Raw genomic sequence first — 12799 nt, 5'->3', positions numbered from 1 at the left:
GCTCCGGTATAAACATTAAACTGGTATCTTGATGGCTCAAACCATTCGGTTTGGCATGCCTTTGGCATACCGGGGGTCGTCCCTCCAACATGTTGTACCTCGGCTTGAAACTCAAGCCAGTGCTAGGCTTATTGCTGACATATCTCTTAGGCTCAAATTTCGCCTTCTTTCTCTTTTCCTCCTGCAGTTGTTTAAAGTCATCTTCAAGAGTGATGGCTGCATCCACCAACTCCTGGAACTCGGTAGCTCTCATCATTCTGAGTTGTACCTTGAACTGGGGACTTAATCCCCGCAAGAACCTCTTCTTCTTTTTGTCCTCGGTGTTGACCTCTTCAACTGCATACCGAGACAACTTGGAAAACTCCCTGACATAAGTTAGGATGGCCTTATCTTTCTGCTCGAGACTCTCAAATTCTCGACGCTTCAACTCCACTATACTTTCAGGGACATTGGATTCCCTGAACTTCCTCTTAAACTCTTCCCACGTGAACACCTTCTCAGCCGGATAAACGGCTACTATGTTATCCCACCATGATGCGGCGGGTCCACACAACAAATGTGTTGCGTACCTGACCTTCTCCAGGTCGTTGCATCCAACAGTGTTGAGCTTACGCTCAGTGTCCATCAACCAATCCTCCGCGTCCATTGGTTCGGGCGCGTATGCGAAGGATATTGGCTTAGTATTCTGGAAGTCTGACAAAGTGACTCCCTGATTGTCTGGCCTCTCCACCCTGTTCTGATGCAGCAACTCCTGGAAGAACTTGTTTTGCTGCTCCATAGTCATACGTTGCCTTTCCTCCAACATTTGCATGTATTGGAGGAAGTTCTGCTGCGTCGTGGGTGGTGGTGGTGGTGGAAACTGGTTTCTGGCTGCTTTATCAGCCTCTTCCTTCTGCTTGGCCTCGCGCTCGAGGCGCTGTGCTTCACTCTCCTCACCCGTCGCTCCTAACATATCCCACTAGTTCTGCAACACAAAGTGGTACTCATAGTTACTTGATACGTCCAAAACGTATCTACTTTCCCGAACACTTTTGCTATTGTTTTGCCTCTAATTTGTGTATTTTGGATACAACTAACACGGACTAACGCTGTTTTCAGCAGAACTGTTCTGGTGTCTCGTTTTTGTGCAGAAATCCAACTTTGGGAAAAATCCTCGGAATTTATGCAGAAGGCCCTATTTTCCTGCACATCGACGGAGCCAGAAGGACAAGTAAGGTGGAGGCCCGAGGGCCCCACACCATAAGGCGGCGTGGCCTAGGGGGGGCCCGCGCGGCCCTATGGTGTGGCCCCCTCGGCCGGCCTCCGACGCCCTCCTTCGGACTATATAATGCCTTCGACCTAAAAACGCACGGGGAGAAGTCGAAGTCGCCAGAAAGCCTCCAGAACGCCGCCACATCGCAAAACTCCGTCACGGGAGCCAGAAGTCTCCGTTCTGGCACTCCGCCGGGATGGGGAAAAGGAGGAGATCATCGCCATCATCACCGCTAACGCCTCTCCATCAACCAGCCATGCTTCCCCCATCCATGTGTGAGTAATTCCCCCGCTGTAGGCCGAAGGGGATGGTAGGGATTGGATGAGATTGGTCATGTAATAGCATAAGATTGTTAGGGCATAGTGCCTAGTGTCCGTAATTGGTACTTAGATGATATTGTTGCAACCTGTTATGCTTAATGCTTGTCACTAGGGCCCGAGTGCCATGATCTCAGATCTGAACATGTTATTGTTTCATCATGATATTCATTGTTTATTGATCTTACCTGCAAGTTGTATACACATGTCGCTGTCCGGAACCGATGGCCCCGAAGTGACAGAAATCGGGACAACCGGAGGGGATGGTAGCGATGTGAGGATCACATGTGTTCACGGAGTGTTAATGCTTTGCTCCGGTACTCTATTAAAAGGAGTACCTTAATATCCAGTAGTTTCCCTTGAGGCCCGGCTGCCACCGGCTGGTAGGACAAAAGATGTTGTGCAAGTTTCTCATTGCGAGCACGTATGACTATAATTGGAACACATGCCTATTGATTGCTTTGTACTTGGACACCGTTTTATTATCATCTGCAAATGCCCTGCTATGATTGTTACATGAGTTTCTCTCATCCATGCAACGCCCGTCATCCGTCCCCGTGCCTACAGTATTTTAATCCTGCTGTTTACTAAAATCACTACTGCTGTCTCGTTACTCGTCGCTGTTATTTCACTACTGCTACTGCTATAAAACTGTTACTACTGATAAACTCTTGCGAGCAAGTCTGTTTCCAGGTGCAGCTGAATTGACAACTCCGCTGTTAAGGCTTCCAAGTGTTCTTTGTCTCCCCTTGTGTCGAATCAATAAATTGGGTTATACTACCCGCGAAGACTGCTGCGATCCCCTATACTTGTGGGTCATCATTACTCCATGCGCAAGTTTTTCGAGCTCAACTTTGTGCACAGAACTAGTCACGCAATGGAAATCAAGAAGCAAATCCAAATCCTACAAAACATATACCATGTATATACATACTTAAGTGGCTTATTACAATACTCAGTGACGATGTGAGTATGCAAACTCACTTATTGAAGTATATGTACATATTTCTACAAATATTACATACTACAATACATGTGGTACAACTATATTGTAGTCTCGCCTCCCATGGTGGTCTCTAGTCGTGCTTTACTCCAGGTACATCCCAGGCTTCCATCCGGTCGAACGTGTAGTCCTCCTGACAGAATCTGGAACATAGGGTCTTCCCGTCGGCTTGTAGTCGGAATCAGAGGATGATCCCAGGGAGAAATCTGTGTTCATGAACTGGTTATTCAATGCATGATAATCCACCCCTGGGGTGTACTCCCCTGTGACTCCGCCATAGGTATTTTCACCATCTGTATCCGACTCAATCAGTATAGGATACTCCTCATAGTCTCCCCTATTATACTGATAGTTCTGGAACTGGGTTGTGGCGTCCTTACTCATCTCAGAGTTACCTCTGACTGTATCGCCATAGGTTCCCGTGTCTGACCCCCAACGCCAACCTGTTGAGTTCTCTGTAGGAGTCTCGGAACGCTGATGGTTTCTGTATTCCTCTCCACCCTCATATCCTCCGTGGGAACTACTAGGAAAGTACCTAGGTGTAATGGGTGTGTTTTGTTGTTCTGGATGGTCAATACTAATGAAATCACCATCTGAATAAACTGGTGTGTGAACCTCATCCCCCATTGGTTCCTTTCCCTTAGTCTCCTCCTTGGGCTCAGTGAACTCTTCTAACATTGTGTCAATTGCACCCGACAGATGTCGGTTCAACTGAAAGAACAATGTCAGTAGGTTGCGGCTGTTATCCATGTACTTAGCGGCTTCTGTTGGTTTGCGTTTTGCAAGCTTGAAGTGGTTAAGCATAGGATCATCTTCCTCCTCCATATGAGGAATGTGTGCGAATTCAGAACCAATAAGCTCCTTCGTCTTATGTTCCCGAATATCAGTGATGGCTCTCATTATGGCTATGTGGTAGGCTGTTCGGATGGTTCTAGCCTCACCTGCTGGCATCACTACACTCATTCCTAGGGATTCTGGAAGTCTTAGTCCTACCCAACACTTCGCCAATACTGTACCGTCGTAGTACATGTATTTCATTACTTGGATCTGGGATCACACCCAAATTCAAGTAACATGGCACGAAGAATATCCGCGAGTCCTCCGTCATAGTCACTCAATGTTGACTCCTTCACTTTCACGTTACGTCCCGAACGTGAACTTGCCATAGTTGGCTGTAGAATAGAAAGAATATAATATTAGTAATGATGCATCATAATAGAGAAAATAAAGAATTATCGCACTAAAAGATATGATTGTTTTATTCTCAAGTGAATATACACCATATTTTTAGAGAATTCTTTACTAATCCTATTTGACTCCTAACGTTCTGTCCCATCTACTAGGTTCCAACCTAAGGTCAAAGCTTTTGCTCTGATACCAACTGTGGTGACCCTGCATACCACTGCATTTTGTAGTATGCCAGTCGTTGATATAACATTCACGAAGTACCAATCCGCAAATATTACATCCCTCAGAGTAGTACAACAGAACATAGCAGGTCCATAACTCATTCATTTATTATTACAAGCAACATGTACATATCATCTCGGAGCTCCTCTTGGGTCCTAAGAGGAATACTCCTGGGTTCGAGGCGAACCCGACTCAACTTACAATATAAGAGTCTTACTAAGTTATACATTTTATTCTCCTCGAGCAGTTAATTACTAAGAGTTCGTACTGCTCGGATACTACTACTACTACTCGGTAGTTCTAAGCTTGCTCTCCTCCGGAACCCTCCCCGGTTCCGTAGACTATGAGGTAGTCTACTCCTTCGATACCTCCAGAGAGATCTGGTTCTTCATAGCCGATGACTTCGGCTCCTTCAGGGTCATCGTTGTCCTCCTCCAGTCGATTCAGACAATCTAAGCAGGGGATTTAAGAGTGGTATGAGTACGAGCGTACTCAACAAGTTCATTATAGAAAAGAGGTGATTAATGCACTATCTACGGTATCAGACCAGAAAGTCTAATACCAATGCAAGTTTTTATAAACATTTCTTCAAGAGGTTGCTTTTATTCCAAAGAACTATGTCCGTCAGCCTTCACCGGTTTACTAGAACTTCATGGAGTTCCTTTCCGGCAGTGTTCGCAGTTCCAAATCCCGGAACAGGGAGTGACAGGTCACAATTCATTACACTCTGCAGAGGTGTGTTGCTTTACCCATAAGAGATCTTAACCTTGGTGCCAACCGGGCAGCTTTCCCATCCACACTTCCTTCGGTGTGAGGCCCGGTATAAGGTCTAGCCAATCATGTTCCTCCGCTACCTCGAACAACCACCCTTTGTTGCAATCTTCGACCCTGGGTCCTCGCCGGTCCTCTTATACCAATTAAGGATGGACCCCGACCACGACGTCAATTCAGGGCTCTACCATAAATTCCTTCGCCGGCAGTTGCAACCTATCATAGACCACATTACTGTGGGGACTTCAACGGGTTCCCCACCCTGCATCTTGTCTCTTGAGATCAAGTGCCTACGGTAATGCGCATCTGTTGATGAACGAGAGGTGGAAACACTTTTGACTACTCCGTCCCACTCCGGATCTTATGGTTAACACGGGTATTACGGCACAAGAATCACTGGACGACATTTGTTGTTTAATCCTAGATGGATATAAACCCTTGCAATGGAACCTCCACCATATCAAAACAATTCATGGTTCCATTGCCCACCACATAGTCATATTCATAGTTATGAAAATAGTGGTTTTGCTTTTTATGCAATAGTGATAAACATAGTACTTTGCAAGTAATTTGGTAAAAATACTCAAATGACATGAGCAAGTGATGAACTTGCCTTAACACTGCAAAGTGTTGTAGTTGGATGGTGTGGACTGACCCTTGTCCTCTGTGGCTGAAAAATAGCATCATTGTCCGATAAGGGCAATGGTTAAAGAAGCAATTATGCATGATTTAGCTTTTAGGGTTGTTTCCCCCCTTCCGGTGCTTTTATCATTTCATGTGAGAGGTTAATACTAAGAATGATTTAGGGATACTCTGTTTAGGGTAAAATACTACCTTGAAATGTTGTCAAGGTGTTTTTAAAGTCCAAAAGCATTTATGGACTTATTTTCATTATTGAAAATATAAGGTGTGATTTAGATGATTATTTTAATCATCAAATTTGGACTTAATCTTGTTTGTCTCTAAAAATTCCTTTTCATATTTTATTATGATAGAGAATTTTATCCTGAGTAGTTTTCATATTTTTAATTATTTTTTAGAGCTATTTATCATTTTCTATGCATTTTCAAAGTTTCAGGGTTAAATGGATTTGTGAAAAGTCTAAAATGCCCCTGGGCCCACTTGTCAGGGTGGCCTAGTGGTTAACCCTAACCCGAGCCGCTCGTCCGGCTCGGTCGGACGCACCCGTCCCCTTCCTCTCGCGCACGCGCTAACCCTAACCTTCCCCGTGCTCTAGCGACTCCCGTGTCGCCGCCGTCTTCGCCGATTTTCTCCGGCCAACTCCGGCCATCGCCGGCGGTGAGATGAGGTGCATCTGAACCTCCGTTCGTCGGTGCTTCAGATCCACCGCGTCGATCTATTCTTCGTCGCCTCCTCGTTTCGCCCCCAACTCCTCTGCTCGCCTGGCCGTGGTGATCCGCGGCGATTCGTTGCCGTCGACGATCCTGGCGCCGTGGCGCGGCCGTGTGCCTCGCCGTGGTGATGCTGGGGCGCTTGCGCCCGGCGACGCTTGGCCTGGCGCTGCCGTAGTCGGTCTGTGCCGCCGTGCCGCCATGGGCACGCCGCGGTGCTCTGCTCCAGGTATGTTCGCCTCCTTCTCTCCTGTCTTCTCTACCTCCTCTCCTTCCTCTGGATGCCTGGGCATCCATCTTGTAGTGCTGTTGCTGCTACGCCTCTGTGCCTTGCGCCATGCCTGCTCTGGTGTTGTGTTAGCTGCTGCTGCCTACATGCGCCATGACTCCTAGCTGTTGTGCTTGCGCTACTGCTATGCGTATGCTGCTGCTGTGCTGCTGCCATGGTTCCTAGCTATTGTGCTGTTCCTTCCTTACTACTGTCTATGCTACTGCCTGCTTCATTGCTTGCTTGATCACTCTAGTTGTGGCAGTGGTTTGGATATATGTGTAGGCCATCTGTTTAAGCATCTCTGGCTTACTGCTGCTTGCAATACTTGCATTTGCAAGTGCCAGCTATGCTTGTTGTGTTGCTGTGAAGCTTCTTCCCTTGCTCATGAGCATGCTGTGATGCTCATGGCATTGCCATGTTGCTCCAGATGTTGCTAGGCTACTGCCTGATCTTGTGTAATTATATGGCTCTTCCCTGGCTTGATTACTTTAAGTAATCCTTGCGTGAGCATGGACCAGTGATGTGTGCTGTGTGTTATCCCTGTGTAACTTGATCCAGTGGTACCTCATGCCTTTGGTGTGCTTCTGGATACAATTATAAAGTCATTAATTCAGTTTCTGTTTATTCAGTTATGGATTGGGTGTATTTCTTCAATAACTGGCTAATTACTGATGCCATGCTCGGCTCTATCAGTCTGTAGCAAGTTCTAGCAAACTCTGATGATCATATGATCATCAGTTGCTTGATGGTTAACTGCTGTGCTTCTGTATGTGCCTTACTGCTGCTCAATCTGTGATGTGTGTGTGTGTCACAGACATGTGCTGGTGTGTGCTGGTGCTTGCTTAAGCATCAGTTGATGCTTGCAGTGATCCTCTGGATCATGTGCAAGTGTTCCAGTTACTGGTGACTTATGTATTTCATTTATCTGTATAGCCTATCATTGTTTATTGGATAAATGAGATGAACTGCTTGCAGTGATGACTCTTACAGTTAATTTGATTGAGCTAGAGGGATGCCAACAGTTGTTGGGGACCCTAGCTCACTCTGAACACTCTGGGTGATGATGGGTGGCTTTGTTGGCTGGTTTTGTGGTTGAGGTGGCCTCAACAGCAACTCTTTGCTGTTCAGGAAGCTCCCACCCCCTTGTTGGCTTGCTGTGGCTTAGTGAATACCTCACTGGATAATTCCTTGTTGGATTTCCAGTGATCTTTGCTGTTGACAAACAAGAATAGACACAAGTTGTCTATCTGTCTGATGGTGTGCTAAGCCTTAGGTGCTAGGTGACTTTGGTTGATTGGATAGGATAATTTCCTTGATGGATTTCCTTGGTTAAGCCACTGTTTTGGTTAACCAGTGTTCCCTTGGTGATTTCCTATTCGCTTCACCCTTATTTGCTTGCACCAACTGACTTGGTAGCCAGATGATGACACAAACAGGGTACTCAACCCTATGGCTTGTGTGTGTTTGATGCACATGCTTATTTATGAGCAAAATAAATGTTTGCCCATGATTTCTTGTGTATACCTCACTCCAGCTCCTAGAATTAATTGTTGGTGTAGAGGATTGCTTCTATGATGTGCTGGTGCTTGCCCTGCTCCTCCTTGCAAGCTGGTGCTGCTTGATTAATTTCTGTGGTTTGCTGGACTAGGTTGAACAGCAGTGGCTGTTCTTGTTGTTCTTGTGTGTTCTTGCTGTTCTTACCCAGATGCTCCTTGTCGATGGAATGGTTAGGTTTTGGCTGTGAAAAGCTTATGTATGCCTCTCCTCTGCTTCTCTGGTCGACAGCAAGGTCTGGCACCATTTTGGTGACTCCCTGGCTGTGTACGTGTTGGTGAGCATGCACCTCACCTTTTGAGCTGCTTGCACTGTGCATGGTTGGGACTTGTGTGCTGTGGATCAGCTCGGCTGATCATGGTCATATCCTCTCATTTTCACTTTTCTTGCTAACCTGCCAAGTGGCTTTGCCACTTGGCATAACCATTTGCTTGGTCTTTGTGTGTGTGCAGGGACAATTTGATGATCAAGATGAAGATCAAGATCATCTTGAGCAAGCTTTCCATGATGATCATCTTATGTAGATTAGGATAGAACATTTAATTGTAATTTTCTTTCTTTTTCCTTTTCCATTATTAAATTCTTGTAATGTGTTGTAATATTTCATAATTCAATTCTGAATATTGTAAATGACAATGTATCATGTGTGTTGATCAATAAAGCTCCAATTTTCTCTAATGAGCTTTACTTAATAGATGTATTATTTATAATTTGTTTAATGATTTACCTCAATTTTGAATTATGAGATATTCATATGATGTTTAAATTTGAAATTCAAACACAAGTTAGTTTGAATTCAATCATGCAACTTAAAGTTGTAATGCACTAACTCTCCTCTCTTCTCAAAATCCTAATTGAGCTAAGTGAGGTGCAAGTTTATCGCACTCTCGAAACCCTAACCCTGTAAGGTGTCGAGAGAGAAACTTGTCCCCCTTCGATGTAGTTTTCTTTTAAAAGCGCAAAATTTCCCCAGAATTTACAATGCAATGCACATCCCTTTCTAAAATTTACCCCTCGATCGTCTCTAAACCTGGGACATTACAAGATCCAAACTATAGACAATGCTTTCAACAAGAAGATGACTAGGGAGGCACATTGCTAGGTACAACCGCCAAAGGTCGCACCTAGGGTAACACCAAGAGTGTCGTCAAGGATGAAGTTTGGCATTGTCACCACCACTTGACAAGTGCTGCAAAGTACTGATGGCTAGGCACACATACGTTATCACCCCATCCTTCTTGTTCCTTGCAACCACCAGCACATAGAGATCTCACTCAACATGAGCATGGAGAACCTCCGGTCATCGACCCACCTTGACATGCCCACCTCTGACCATACCATGGTAATCACAGCTAATAGCTAGTCAATATATCGCAAGGTACTAGCGCAAGTGGATCTTGGAGCCGCCAATGGCCCCCCTCCATCTGTGGCAACAATGGAGCCACCCCGTGGCCCCTAGATTCAGTGCATCGGCAACCAAATATTGGCTAAAAGTCAAAACCAATAAGATCGGGTGCCCGAAATTCCTGCAATGGTCGTACCCTTCGTAGGGTATGGATCTTGGACGACCTCGGCCAGAGCAACGACATGCCTCGTAGGGACGCTGACAGCAAAATTTGGCTAGAAAAGCTTGCATCAGTGGTTCATGTTGATCTTGTTGAGATGTGGAGTGACTAAATGCTAGGGAATGGGGAAAATGGAAAGAGGAGACTCCACGATGTTGCCTTCCACCATTGGGCGGCCTCTGATGATGACGACATGGATACGGTATAGCAGAGGAGGAGGTGGTGGCGGTGTAGCTGTAGTTGACCCCCGTGTCGCCGGAAGTGGGAGGGGGACGAGGGGGTCGTATCTCACGAAGCGTTTCCTATATACATCAATTGAATCTTGATAAATATAAATCTTGAAAAATGGGTGCACCTATTCATTGAAATGGTGGAGAGAGTAAGTGCATTTAAAACATCCAGGTGAGAAATAATAAGCAGAGTTTTCTTATACTCCATAAAACGATCTTCTTATTTGTTAAACTAATAGATGGGTGCGTAATTATAATTAACACTATTCTATAGTCAAAATAAAAATTATTCTACATAAAATACCGTTTATGCGGGAAAAATTATAATCATATTTACTTTGTGGGCGAACAATTAATGTTGCCATGATAAGTACACATAACTTAATCTATATTGCAAGTTAGGGTGCAATTTTTATTTAATTTTACGTTGGTGTTATATTTTCCAAAGTAAATTAATATATAATTCAATATATAAATGGAAGAATACATTCAAATATACATAATCATCACTAATAAAAAACTAGGCCGAATCACGATTAATAGGCCGATTAATCACTACTAGGGATCTGACCGTGTCGATTACCTCTAATTGCTTGTATTAATCTTTTAGCCCGATTAATTGCTTTGACAGCCTGATTACTAGGAATATTCTCTGATTAATTAGTCCACTTTGGTCAATAAAGTTGCAAAATTTTCAACGCGAATCACCTGTCCAGCTGCTACCTTGTCCAAATCAAGTAGGTTCAACTTGCCTCTCGCCTCTAGGAGCTCGATTCCTGCTGTCGCTGAACAATTGCTCACCATTGTCGACCAGATCTTGGATACAGGAGAAGAGAAACTTTAGAGGGCAAAGGAGGAGAAGCGAAAGGAATGAACATGGTGGCGGCTGGTGGCTCCTTTGTCGTTCATGACCTAGAATAATTGTCACAGAGGAGAAGCGTACATGTTTTAATGAGATTTTGGGCTCTAGAGAAATAGGGTAGGCATATAGAGATCCATATACTATTTATTTATTTCTTATACACGCATGTTTTGGGTGCTAATTTGTGTAGGTTGCAACTATTAATTACCGACCGATTACATCAGTTAATTGTCAGAATTCTGACTATTCACTGCTCCCAAACTAACCGAGCAGTTAACGATTACCAATTTTCTTACCATTGATAATCAACAGTTATAACTATTATAAACATTAAGAACATTTGGATAAAAACAACAACAAAAAAAGTGGTGTATATCTTTTGCACCTTCCACCGAATATAAGAGATCATTGTTCTAGACATCGGAAAATCGGATGAGAAGTAAATTAAATTATATCTACAAATATAGCACTCAACACCACTCCTTCTCTCTATGTATCTACCACACTACCAATTTAAGGCATATGAAGAACTCAACTCTCAAAGGTCAATAAAAGTAAGGAATGAATAATAGCAATTTTGATTGCCTAATTTTGTGCCAGTCGTGCACAACTACTCCTTTCTATATAAAATTATAAATACGGCTAAAGTTCACATAATTATATATTAGTACATATACTAATACAATGTCACATCCTGAAATTTTCTAAATTTTGGAATGAAAAATAAAAATAAATTTAATGCTTGATTGATGAACTTGATTGAAGGGCGGGCCTGGTGCAGCGGTAGAGTCTCACCGCCTGTGACCGAGAGGTCCCAGGTTCGAGTCGCGGTCTCCTCACATTGCACTTCGTGAGGGTAAGACTTGCCACTAACACCTTCCCCAGACCCCGCACAGTGCGGGAGCTCTTAGCACTGGGTACGTCCTTTTTATTGATGAACTTGATTGAAAATTCACAAGAAATTAAAACTTTTGAGGTTATTTAAAAGTAATTTCCAAAATGAGGTTTGCAAAGACTTTTGTTTTCAAAGTATTTTCAAAATCAAACATATTTTGACTTTCAAGGTTTTCAAATCTTTAATGGATTTCTATTTAAGAAAACAAAACCCTAGAAAACTCTATTTGCAAAATAATGCCCAAGTAACCATATAGGCCAAGTGTATATAATGATTTTTTATTTTCAAAAATGGATTTTAAACATGTCACTTAGTGTCCTAAAACACTATTTTGATTTTTACAAATTTTTAGAAACTTGTTTGGTATGCGTATGTTGAAACTATTCTCATATAGCCATAATGGCATAGTTGTAATAAAATGATATAAAATAATAATTTATAAAATTTAAGTCCTTTTATTTTCCTATGCTAAGAAAAATAATTTTTCAAACTTATGAAAAATTATTTCACTTAAATCGGAGGTACAAAACTCATTTTATAAAAGAAACAAGTAAAAAAGAAAAAGAAAAGAAAAAAAAAGAGATAGGCGGCCAGCCAGGCCCAGTCAGCCGACCGGTCCCACCGGACCAACTGACCCAGCAGGGAGTCGGTCGAGTCTACCGTGAGCACGCACGATTTTCCTTTTGAATAAACATACCTTCACTCGAGCCTAAATATCTCTATCTATACAAGTGCAAATCCGGATCCGTTTGTTTCTACGAGTTCCTAAGAGCATCTCCAACCGTCTCCCCGGGAAGGCCCCCAGGATGCCTTTTTTTCATCCGGATGGATGAAAACGGCCCAGTCGTGGTCCCGGCTCCTCGTTTTCTCCCGGATTAGGCCTTTCATCCGTCCGGCGAACCCAGGCCATCCTCGGGTTCCCGGGGAGCGCTCGGGGGCTCCGGACGAGAGAAAAGCGCGGGAGCCGTCTGGTGGCCCCGACCTGTCGGCGACAAATTCCTGGGTTCTACGGCAATACCCTCGACTTCCCGATATACGGCACGCGTGCGGTTGGGGGAAAATTTGCAATTCTACGGCAATACCCTCGTCGAACGAAAGATTTGAACAAACTAAGTTGTCCAACATAGACAAATTATATATAAACTTCGAATAAACATAAAAATTACATATAAAAACTTTAAAACAAACTTAAACTACTTATTCTTCCTAGATGGCCCCGCCTCAAAGTTGTGGCGGCGACGCTTTCGGCTCGTCACCTCTTCCGAAGGTCCGGTTTCCTTCGACGTGTCAGAGGAAGTTGAGTCCTCCTCGTCGTCG

Source organism: Lolium perenne, chromosome 6 (assembly GCF_019359855.2).
Source record: "Lolium perenne isolate Kyuss_39 chromosome 6, Kyuss_2.0, whole genome shotgun sequence".
Taxonomy (NCBI): domain Eukaryota; kingdom Viridiplantae; phylum Streptophyta; class Magnoliopsida; order Poales; family Poaceae; genus Lolium; species Lolium perenne.
This window is presented reverse-complemented; position numbering follows the sequence as displayed.